This window comes from Eptesicus fuscus, chromosome 2 (assembly GCF_027574615.1).
Source record: "Eptesicus fuscus isolate TK198812 chromosome 2, DD_ASM_mEF_20220401, whole genome shotgun sequence".
NCBI classification, from domain to species: Eukaryota; Metazoa; Chordata; class Mammalia; order Chiroptera; family Vespertilionidae; genus Eptesicus; species Eptesicus fuscus.
The window spans coordinates 45,052,696-45,065,214 of NC_072474.1; the positions used below are offsets into that span (position 1 = coordinate 45,052,696).

At 42.2% G+C, this 12,519-nt stretch overlaps 1 protein-coding gene across 1 annotated transcript in view; it reads right to left on the reverse strand.

Moving 5' to 3' along the window:
• The window catches only part of TET2 (tet methylcytosine dioxygenase 2), a 133,819-nt gene extending 122,807 nt beyond the window's left edge, over positions 1–11,012 (reverse strand). Inside the window, 1 exon segment of the mRNA XM_054726882.1 lies at positions 10,712–11,012. The gene's annotated coding sequence lies outside the window, so the exon portion shown is untranslated.
• Between the last annotated feature and the right edge of the window lie 1,507 nt (positions 11,013–12,519).

Consider the following 12,519-nt stretch of genomic DNA (forward strand, 5'->3'; position numbering starts at 1 on the left):
AATCTGAATTCTTTGTTAGGCAAGAAGGGTTCTATTTTTGGATAATCAATTATGACACCCATCTAAAATGCAGTATAAATAGAACTCAAAATTTACTCATATTTTAAATATTCCAACCAGTCATCTGATAATGTAAAATGAAAAGCACCAGGAAACATATACCAGATACACAGGATTAGACATTTAAATTCTTGGTGTTTTTAAACTCAAGACTTTCTTTTTATTGATAGACATAAATGAAAAACTCTTAAAGTCAATCTAAGGAAAGGAAAAACAATTCCCTAAGTATGGATACCTAAAAAAAAAATTTTTTTTTAAAACTCCAAGTCTTGATGTGAAATTAAAAATGGAGGGAGATTGGGGGAGGTGTGGTGATGAGAAATTGAAAAAGGGGAAGGGAGGGGAAAAGGTGGGCGGAGGGTGATCAAATAATCCTTTCCTCCCGTGTTCTGAGGTCGGAGTGTCTAGCTCAGCAAGTCAGATTATGAATTTTCTTGCATCTGAAGATGCTTACAAATATGAACGTACACTTTTTAGAGAAGGCTTTGTGAGACTGGGCAGCAGGCAAGTGCACGCAGTCACAGAGGCACCGTAATTGCAACCAGAACTAAGGCACAATCTGCCCACATTTTCCAAAATCACAAAAAAGTTTAGCATAGCTGGCTGCAGGAGTTAAAAAAAAAAAAAATCAGCCTTTGAAGCTTTGGTAGAAAAACTGGTTATTGGATGGGTGAATCCCGACCTAGACACCTTGATCTTTGGTTCATGACCCTGTCAGAGCCAGACAAGGGCTCCCGGACTATGAATCAAACTGTTTGACTCCTCTGCCCACAGAGACACAAAGCCCTGTACTCTCTCAGCTGTTACATAAGAGTCTCTGGAATTCTAGGATGGTGTTTGTAAATAGCGCTGCCATGCTCTGCGCACCCACGTGTCAAATGCTGATGTGACCGCATGTAATCAGAAGGCGAGAAAAAAAAAAAAAAAATCAACCAGCTCTAAAGAGAAACCTCTCATTTCTCACTCTAATTTTATGAACTACCAGACACTTTATTTGCAGAAATGATTTCTTGTTCTGTTATGAAGTATGCAGTAAAACAAACAAAAAGCTAATAATTATCCAAACTAATTAGAGAGTGTCTAAAAGCAATCCTTCTCATGCAAAAATCATGAAAGTTTATAAAATTGCTGAATTTTATAGCTAGTGGCAAATATAAAAATTCTATAACTTCAAAGTAAGAGACTTCAAACAAAAATGGAAGAAGTGCTGGAAGAACAAACAGATTAAAAAGTAAATTAATAGGAACAAGACAGTCTTTTAGGGTGTGATATCATTGCATTATTTTCAGGTTCTGGTGCTTTACTGTGGAAGCAGCACAACTAATAATTAAGGCAATTTTAATGGGCGCCCTAGTTTCTTAATGCAGACAGGGAAAAAAACACAAGGAAAATAACTCACAGATAGATCATGTTGTACACTCTGCTCACTATCATTATTTAAGCCCATTTTCTTCTATATTGAAAGACAAAAAATATATACCAATTTAAGGAAACTATAATAAAAAAACCATCTTGAGAGTTGAGTGAATAGTCCCCATTAAAGCATAATCTGGACATAGAAACTAGATTTAATATTCTATCAAGAAATTAAGTGACTTGGTAAGGCAGGTTATAGCAACAGCTAATTAGACATGACAACAGAAATTAAAATTATTATTACTTTGCCACATCCACAAAACTATGGTTCTCTAAATCATAAAAGTAGCAAATAAAAATATCAATACTATCTATGGCCTGCCTGAATGGAAGACCTCTTGTTTCTGTGCCTGATCACAGATGATTCTGCTCTCTAATGAGAGCAGTCCACCGGCAAAAACTCACAACCCTATGGTTTTCTTTTGAATATATTGTGTTATAGAATAGTAAGAAGCCAGAACAAGTGGAATGGGGAAACTAAGACAAGATAGCTAAACAGCAGTTTGCAGCCACCTAGTAAATCCTATGTTCCCTAATCTAAGGACACTTAAGAGTAAATGGTTTGCGCCCTCGCTGGTTTGGCTCAGTAGACAGAACGTCGCCTGCGGACTGAAGGGTCCCAGGTTCCATTCTGGTCGGGGGCACGTGCGTGGGTTGTGGGCTCGATCCCCGATCGATCAATGATTCTCTCTCATCATTAGTGTTCTATTTCTCTCTCCTCCTTCCTCTCTGAAATCAATAAAAATATTTTTTTAAAAAAAGAGTAAATGGTTTGCACCGCTCCCCAAACAGAGGGTAAATAGCCTAAATCACCCTACTCAGGGAGGCAGACAACAGAAATACAATTAAGTGCCATTTGACAACCACACCCAAACACAGTCAAATAAAAAGACTAAATATCGTCGTGGCACATCAGATTAAGCTGATGAATATTCTATTAATCCGCCCCTAAGACCTCCCCTAAACACCCAAAATGAAGGTCCAAAGGGACACTTCCTCCAGGGAGCATGCCTGTACCATTCTTCCCCCCTTATCTTCCCCCACAGGCACGTGTCCTCTAACCTCTAAGGCACCCCATGAAACTCGCAACCAGGGGAGCAGTGGACAGCAGCAGCTCATCTCGGGCTAACCCTCTGAACTTACCTCCAAGGCCCCCTTTTCTCTGACTTCCCTGTGAGCCACAGCAGCCCAGCCTAAGTATATTTTTGCTGTGGTCAATAAATTCTTGCTTTTTTGCACTTTGTCTCTTGATCGAAATGTTTTCTTCAAGAAGACAAGAACCGAGGTCTCCTCCGTTCACCGGTAACAACTGTACCTTCTGTAGTAATTATTTGTAAAAAATAAAGCCGGAAATATAAATAACAAATCAAAATATTTCATTTCCTATATATCTAATTTGTTTTTAAAAAAATTATAATTTTAGAAGTGCATTTAAAAAGCAAAGATGGAGTACTGCACTCGAAGCCAGTGAACTCCTATTTGAATCTTGTGGAGATACTTGTATAAAAACCTGCTGTCAGCCCAGCTATGTGTGGCGCAGCAGCTGAGCAACGACCCGGGAACCAAAGATCACCACTTCAATCCTCTCTCATTGATGTTTCTATTTCTCTCTCCTCCACTTTTCTTCTCTGAAATAAATAAAAATATATTTTTAAAAAATACATCTATTGCCAGCTGAGGTTGTTCACAAAGTGTTAAGAGAAACAAGAACAGGTAAATACAAGTAAGCTACTCATTTCTCCCATAAGGAGACCCAGACCTATATTCTATTATTGCTTTCCACAATAATCAGTATGTCAACTTCTTGATGGGTTAGAGGTTCTAACATGAGTGTCTATGCCTGAATATATAACAAACCTACAAGTAAGTGTCATAATCATATTCTTAAAAAAGTCAAATTCTGGGTTATTTCCACAGCTCTTTCTTGAAAAAGTAACGATCACAGCAATTGTATGAAGCCAAACCATTTCCTTGAGTAGAATAACAAGCATACATTACTAAAGTGATATACTTCCATATCACTGAATCTCCCCCACCTCAGTTATCACTCATGTCCCCAAGCTATGGGACCCAATTGGCAGCAATCCAACATTCTCATCAGAAAAAGGGAGATAAGCATTGCTCAACAAGAAGAATGTCTGGTATCTAGAATTACATAAAGTTAGAAATTCAAATAAACCAACCCCGAGTAATTCACCCTGTGTCCTAATTTCAAAGGCACTAGTCCTAAAAATCTGTACTCATTTTAGCATCAATAAATCTGTAAAAAAATAATAAGTAATTCACACACAAAAAAGCCTATAAAAATTGTTGGTGTTTGTAAAGACTATGGCCACATGTAGCAAACCATGGAGAGCATCAACATTCTGACCCTAACTTTTTAAAAAAATATATTTTTATTGATTTCAGAGAGGAAGGAAGAAGGAGAGAGAGAAACAACAATGATGAGAATCATAGATCAGCTGCCTCCTGCACGCCCCTTACTGGGGATCAAGCCCTCAACCCAGGCATGTGCCCTTGACTGGAATTGAACCTGGGACCCTGGGACCCTTCAGTTCTTAAGCTGATGCTCACCGAGTAGTGTGTGTGTGTGTGTGTGTGTGTGTGTGTGTGTGTGTGTGTATCTTTATTGATTTCAGAGAGGAAGGGAGAGGGAAAGAGAGATAGAAACATCAATGAGAGAATCATTGACTGGCTGCCTCCTGCACGCCCCCTACTGGGAATCGAGTAGGCAATCTGGGCAAGTGCGCGGACCAGACCTCAATCCTTAACCTCCTGGTTCATAGGTCACTGATGCTCAATCACTGAGCCATGACAGCTGGGCGTGACCCTAACTTTTTCTTACTTTGTCTTGACATCACAAAGACTGCCGCAGAGCAATTTCTTTCTCAACCCTATTTTACATCTATAATGTACTACAGTATCACTACACAGAAACAAAATTCTTTGCTTAAACCCAATACAATATTTTGTCATTTTAATTTAAAAAATGGATAGATGATAATAAGTGGAGATATAAAGAGTTAAGATAAAAATTTAGAAGTCAGCTCTATGTATCTTCCAGTGCCCTTCTGTTTTCACATAGACAAGAAATGTTAATGCAAAAAAAAAAAAAATCACCTAGAATTTGTCCTTGTTTCTAGATTAAACTACACATTTGGCAGCAGGATAAAGAATGGCAACTTTGCCCTGGCTGGTTTGACTCAGTGGATAGAGCATTGGCCTGTGTACTGAAGGGTCCTGGGTTTGATTCTGGTCCAGGGCTCAATCCCAAGTGTGGGGCGTATAGGAATCAGCTGATCAATGATTCTCTCTCATCACTGATGTTTCTCTCACTCTCACTCTCTCTCCCTTCCTCTCTGAAATCAATAAAAATATATTTAAAAAAAAAAAAGAATGGCAACTTTTATAGACATTCCTTTCAACATTTGGATTACATCTCCCGAATTAATTGGAAAATTCCTAAGTAATTGAATATATTTAAGAAAGGTTCTTGCAATTAGATATTAAGCCCTGTTTCCCTAGTCACCTAACCTATCACCTGTCAAATGAATCATCTCAGAGAAATACTAAAGGCTCCTATTTGCCACTAAACACAATGGTAAACTTTTGTGTAATTAGGTATCCTTCTCATCCATGAGAGAAAGGCAACTACTTGGAACTGACCAGCATCCTATTTCTAGAAAAATATGCTTAGCCTCATTAAACTGTATGCAGACAGTGGATGAATTTTATGAGACAATCGCCATAACCTTTAGAAGTTCTAGTTAGGGAAAAAGCACCATCATTACTACCATTATCACCATCACCAAGATCTTGTACACTATTTTTCTCTTATGATTGAGAATCATTACACACTTTCTAATTAAACAATATTATTTTTTGCTGGTTTTATGTCATTCATTAAATTTTTCCTCAGTATATATTGAGATGCAATAGACATATAACATTGTATAAGTTTAAGGTGTACACTATAATTATTTGATATGTATGTATTAGAGGCCCAATGCGTGGAATTCGTGCATTGGGCTCGGCCCTCGAAGCCTGGCTGCCTTGAGGCCCCTCGGCCCCTCAGCCCCACCTACTAGTCATTCAGAAGGTTGTCCCGAAGGTTCCAAAAGGTTGTTCCACCAACCGGTCTAATTAGCATATTAGTTCTTTATTATATAGAATATATACACCAAGTGGCCAGATTATTATGATCTCTGAACGCATAATAATTTGGCCACTCAGTGTGTGTGTGTGTGTGTGTGTGTGTGTGTGTGTGTGTGTATTATAGGCCCAGTGCATGAATTCGTGCATGGGTGGGGACATGGGCGGTTGGCCGGCCTGCCTGCTGGTCGAACTTCTGGTCGAGGGGACAATTTGCCTATTAGCCTTTTATTATATAGGAGGATATACACTGAGTGGCTAGATTATTATGCATTCAGAGATCATAATAATCTGGCCACTCAGTGTATATGAAAATGATTACCACAATAAGGTTAGTTAATATATCCATCACCTCACAGTTACAATTTCTGTGCATGTGTATGGTGAGACCTTTTTAAGATCTACTTTCTAGCAAGTTTTAAATATACAATACTGTATTGTTAACTATAGAGGATGCTATACATTACATCCTAGAACCTATGCATCTTCCAAATGGAAGTTTGTACTCTTAGATCACATTTATACCACTCTCACTTCCCTCTCATTCATTAAATCTTGACTGAGTAGGATACCACTAGGTTCTATTAGGGAATAAAAAGACACAGAAATCAGATTTAATACTCTATCTCAATAGATGCAAATCTTATTTAAAAGAAACACTTATAGTATTTTTAGTGAAGCAGCCAGTTCATTGTATTTCCTAACCTTTCCTTCAAAAACACTTCATCCCAGTTTATTCATCTCTTAATTGAATTTTCAGATTATTTTGAGCTTAATTTCAAGTCAGTTTGAGTAACAACCCTTAGTAAGTATAAAATATTGAGTTCTAAATTCCTAGGACTGCAGATAAGTTGACATCACTGAATTTATTTTTAAACAAAATATTGAAAACCCATCCACTATCTATTTCTACTTCTTAAAGCTTGGCACATTTAACTGAATTTCATGACAAGTGGAGAAAGCATACATCAAAGCTGATAAAATTTTCTATTCTGGAATAGGAAACCAAAATGCATTTTATTGAGAAAAGATTATATATCTATTTTAAGTCAGTGATTTTCAGCAACATATAATGTAGGATCAGAATAATGCTAGAAATCAGTACATAGATACAATTATTTTGGGCTTGTAGTTACAATGATTCAAGTGCTCACTTTACCCTCTCCCCTTCTGGAAGTCTCCTCTCCTACAATACACCAAACCAACAAATGTACTGGATAACCTCCTGAAACAATGTCACAGTATTCACTGAGCTTTTACAGTGAGTCAAAATAGAAAGTGGAGATAGAGACCAAGGAAATACTGTATATTTGGCAAAAGCATTTGTGGTGTGTTCTTCAACAAAGTTTCCAAGATTATCACCAGCTCTACTTGGCAACCTGAGTCTCCCACAGTAAAGACTCCCATTTTAAAGTTGGCGTGTGAGATAGCTTCCTGCTACTGGCTTTGGTGCCATTACTACTCTTAAGAACTAATGTGCAATGGTGGCATCATAGTTGAGAAAAATGTTATTTTGATGAACCAACCAACCAACCCACCAACCCTGTCCGCTGTCCAGAGTTTTAGCCTGTCCTCCTGATAGGAAACAATTACAGTACAACAATCTATATGGTTGTTTATAAAACAAAGAAAACCCCCTCTACTAATTTGAGAGGCTAGGTAAGACTATTAAATTCTATTAATCAGCAACAGTTGAACTTGTAGTAGAAGCAATTAGAGCATAAAAAAAGCAGAACTAGTATTTCTAAGTATTGGACATTCTAGAATGTCAAACATCTATAGCTTTTGAAGACATTTTATTTCAAGGTAATTTCATAAGAACCCATAAGAATTTACCAATTTGGATTTGGGGCAGGAAGCAAAAGGGAGTTCCTGCCTAAGGTGTGTCTGTGAATGAATCATAAGAAGGGCTTTGTAATGAGGTCAGCAAGTAAGGAAAGACATTTCAATGGTGACATTTGGCTCACAACATTGTGTGTGGGTGGAGCCTTGGAGAGATTGATAGAGAAATTCTAACTTCAGCAAGTGAAACCAAAACATTAACTCCAGTTTTTATTACCTAATGCAAGTCCAGTGCCCAAACAGGACTTTGGAAGTCTGTCATAACAAGTCCCCGGCAGGTGCATTTCACTTGTTCAGGAAGTGATGTTGACCTGCCTCTGTCTAGGCCCTTGTGCCACTGCATCAAAATCAGAGCAATCCCTCTGGCTCCTGGCACACACCAGCACAATGCCACATCTAATTAAGGCATTAAGTTTGGTAAATGTGTGAATTTAAACAAAGCAAGGGACGTCCCTCATTCTGAGGTAATTTCTCCTTTAACCATTAGTTCAGTAAAAAGAATAATTGAAACAATATTGTAGTTTAAGAAAAACTGTCTATCTTGTGGTTGTCCGCTATCACTTCCCTAAAATTCAATTACCCAAGACAGTTCTGTCTCTGACATTTTTGGATCCAGGTGGTACAAACTCTCACAAATATGGCAAATGAAAAACTGAGATTATGCTTTTTATTATATATTTTTCATACTGATTCAAATAATTTGTCTTTTCTAATATATGAAAAGGTGGTACGTGTGTTCAGATTGTCAATTATATGCACATCTCCTTATAATCATTGACGCTCTCATAAAACATTAATTAGTAGCTATTTTCAACATGCAAATAAGACGCATAAAATAACAAAAAAAAGTCTAAATTTGATCATAGAAAAGAACAAGCCTTCATGGTCTTAATCAAAATTATTAACCCAAATTAGGTAGTGTTATTTATCAATGTGAGTGGAAAATACTATGTCTGTGATTATTTGAATAGCTTGAAAACAGTATAAACCACAACATTTGAAGAAAAGTCCCCCAAAAGTAGTTAGATGCTAGTCTGTTAGCAAAGGGAATTATTTATTTTTAATTCTGAATTGCTGAAATAATTAACCATAGTTTTATCATCAAACAGTAAGCATTTATGCTAAATTCCTGTGTTCTTTCTTTAATGTTTTATGAGATATAACTAACCAAATGAGCTATTTCTATTCCACAGAGATGAGTAGTACTTATCCCTTGTTCATGAGAAATAACCTCTAGTATCAGTGATGCAAGTACACTTAACTGCTTTTTCAGAGATCAAAATATGAAGACTTACAAAGTGAACTACTGAGGACAAATGGTTTTAGAGATCTTATTTATGGAATAATGTCTACTCTTGTGCTTTTTCTTCTGTCCACCTTTTAATCACATACATGTCTGACAAACTTAAGCTTGACTTTCCAATCCTTCACTAACACTAAGAAGACACTAAGAAGATCAATATTTACTATGTTGAGATTCATATTCTATTTCAAACCTATTATGAAACACACATACAAATATGTAAAAGACTATATAACTCCCCACCAGTATTTCAAAGTGTCCATTACAATGCAAATCATGTTTTCATTAGTCAGGCAACAATATTCACAACCTTAAACCAAACGAAATCCATATCTTCTCCTTACACAGCTCAACTTCCCCTAAGATACAACCTGACTCTTATGATGGCTCATTTGTGAATGATTATTTTTGGATTTGGACCTGGCATTATTAACCCTGACTGAAGAGGGAAAATTACAATATGTGATTTGAGATTTTTAAATCCATATATGTATCCAACTCCCTGGACAAACACATGTAAAAACATTTCACTAAAATTTAAGCACACAACTGGAAAATAACAACTCTTCTTTCAGTTCCTTGCACACGAGACGAAGAGGGTGGAAATCAACTCAATGCAATTAAAAGTATGTCATGATGGCAACTGCCTGCAAATAACTAACCTTCCCGGGAGTCTAGCCAGGCCACACTTTATTTTGCCATAGGTAGAAAACTCTCCATAGAAACTCTGTTAGCTTACTAACACTAGACAGGCAGCCCCAGTGAAAAGATCAAGATTCGACTCGTGTGTGTGTGTGTGTGTGTGTGTGTGTGTGTGTGTGTGTGTGTGGTGGTGGAGGAGGAGGAGGAGGAGGGGAGGAAGAGAAAAGCCCATACAGAAAGGCAGAGAGATAAAAGACCCAAGGAAAGAGCAGCCCGGAGAAAAGGATAAATTTGGACGGGACTCTTAAAAATCTGCCCTCGACTTCTCCGTTTCTCTGCTGGGATTGGGTTTCGTTTCTTTAGGCGCCCCTGACCTTGCAGTCCTCCAGCTCCGCGCTCCCCCTCCCGGCCGCCCCCTCCCCGGGCCTGCGCCTGCCTTTGTGTCTGCCTGTCACTTACCGGGGAGCCCGACGCAGCGGGTCCGGGAGAAGCACAAAGCCAGGGCACAGGGCTGCACGCAAATTCTCTCTCACACTCACACCCCGGGCTGCAGGGCACAGCCCGCGGCGGGGCTGGTGTGTCTGGAGAAAGTGGGTGCTGGTCTTGTTGGGGGGACCACAGAAACTATTCTTGCCTCTCCCACTCGGCGCCACTCACACATCGCGCGGACTTCAGGGGGGGAAACACAAAACCCCACTTGGCGCACTCCAGTTTCACTCCCTGTGACATTCGCCCATACGCCCCCCCCCCAAAAAAAAAGGGGCGACACGGGGTAGGAGAGGCGAATGCAAACCCAGCCCCAGACCCGGAGCGACAGCCGATAAAAGGGTCGAAAACCCCGGTCCGTGTGCTTCCCGGGGTGGGTCGGGATGGAGCGGAGACTCCTCGGACGGACCCGCAGGGAGGGGGGCGGGAGGGCTAGAAGGAAACGTAGTGGCCCCCAAAGCTGAACTCTTTGAGAAAAGGAGAGCCAAGAAAAACCACTTTCCTGCGGATAAAAGGCCGGGAAAGCGGCTGCTCGGAGTCACAAAGGTAACTTTTCCGGGTCCCGAGCGGCCCGGCCGCAGGCGGAGAGAGGAGAGGACACCGAACCATAGGTTTAAAGGGGGCGGAGGGGAATTAAAACTATATTTGTCAGCCATGTTGAAGAGGCTCCAGTAATTTGTGAAGCTTCCCTCTTCCCTCTTGGTATTTGTGGGTGACACTGCCGGGTGGGCGCCCCGGTCCCCGGGAGCCCGAGAGAAAGCGCGGGGGGGAGGGCAGGGGGGGTTCGCGGCGCAAGGCGAGCGCTCTGACCTCGTTCTCGTCGCGCAGCCCCGGAGCCAGGCAGCAGTCGCGGTCGGGTCTCCTTTCTAACAAATCCTAAAGGGCAGCCATCTTGCTTCCTTCTGCTCCTCTACGAAAGCAGCCTAGCCTCCGCATCAATATTCATAAGGCAGTTTGACGTCTGTTCTCATCACTCGGCGGGGCTGGCGTCTCGGGGCGGCCGCGCCGAGGGGGCGGACGTGACTCGCATGCCAGCCGGGCCTGGGCGCGCGGCGCTCGCGGGGAGGCGGCGGCCGCCCAGCTCTCCTCCTCCGCCGCCGCTCCAGCGCCGCCGCCGGTCTCCTCCTCCTCCTCCTCCTCCTCCTTCTCCTCCTCCTCCTCCCCCCCTGCCCGGATTCCGCCTCCTCGGCCCGGCCTCCGCCGCCGCCCTGGGGCCCGCTGCCCCCGCTCCCAAGAAGTCACCCCCGAGCCGGGGCGCACGCACCGAGGCCGCGGCACCCGGGGCCGGACCCTGGGGCGCGCGGTCCTGGCCGGGTGGCCCTCGCGCAGGGCAGCGAGCGGAGCGGGGGGAGCCGGGCGCCGGGGGGGGGAAGGTCCAGCCCCGGGAGCCCAGGCCAGCCCCGGGGCACCCGGGGACGCGGGGACGCGACTCCACCCCGAGTGCAGGCGCGGGGCCGACGCGCAGGGGGAGGTGGCGTGGGCGCCTGGCGCGAGGATGCGAGACCTCAGGTTAACCTTTCAAACTTTTTGTTGCTGCCTCGCTCCGCCACCCGCTGAGAGGTGTCTGTGCACCCCACGGCCCCACGCGCGCGGGCATCGGAGCACACGCTCCGCGCTCACCCATCCTCCCCCCGCCAAGGCCCGCACCCTCGGCCCCCGGTAGGTCCCGGGGCCACCGCCTCCCCCAGGTGTGGGCATCCTCTCCCCGCTGTCACTGGAACCTCGCCGAGCAGAAGCACTCCCCGGTTTCGCCGAGGCCGTGCCCTTCTCGCAGGCAGGGCCTGGCGGTCTACAGACCGGGCACCTCGGGAAACTGGCGGAGTCCCGCCGCTCCCCGCCCGGCCCACCTTCTGTTTACTTTGCCACGTGGGCTGGGAAGGACCGGGATTCTCCCAGATCCAAGAGGGATTTCTCAGGGACTCTACTTCTCGCTAGATTCAGCCATACGAAATAAGCCTGAAGCTTCGAATGCTTACGTTTTCTCCCATAAAAGCCTCTATTGTTAAATATATATATATATATATATATATATATATATATATATATATATATATATATATATATATATATATTTCCATCCGTTTAGTTAAGTAACAAGAAATCGACCCATAAAGGACAAAATTCCAAATGACGGGCGCTCGACTTCCCCTGACGTTCCGGACTGGATAACGGCGCTGGTCCATTGAAAGTTTTTCTTTTCCGTTGCCAAGTAGTTTTACTTCTCTTTTTAATGTTCCTTTTTCTAATCATAATTTTTACTTAAAAACGAGATAAAGGATGATTTCGAATAGTTTTTGGGATTTGCCCTCTACCTTAAAGAAATTCTCGCGTTTCTGACATTCAAGTTTTAAATACATACTTTGGGCACATCATTTATAGGGTCGCTACATTGTGACCCTCTTAAATCAACACAGGTTATTTCGCGTATCCCTGTGTGTGTGTGTGTGTGTGTGTGTGTGTGTGTGTCTGTAATTTCTTTTCAGGTAGTCTTTTGCTAATTTCATGAAATCGGAATATTTTCTCTTTGGGAAAAAACGTTTAAAAAGGGAACTCTTTCTATGTGTCACGTTGTTACTAAGAAGAATGTTTAAAGTGTGTTTAGTGAAACATTGTTTATT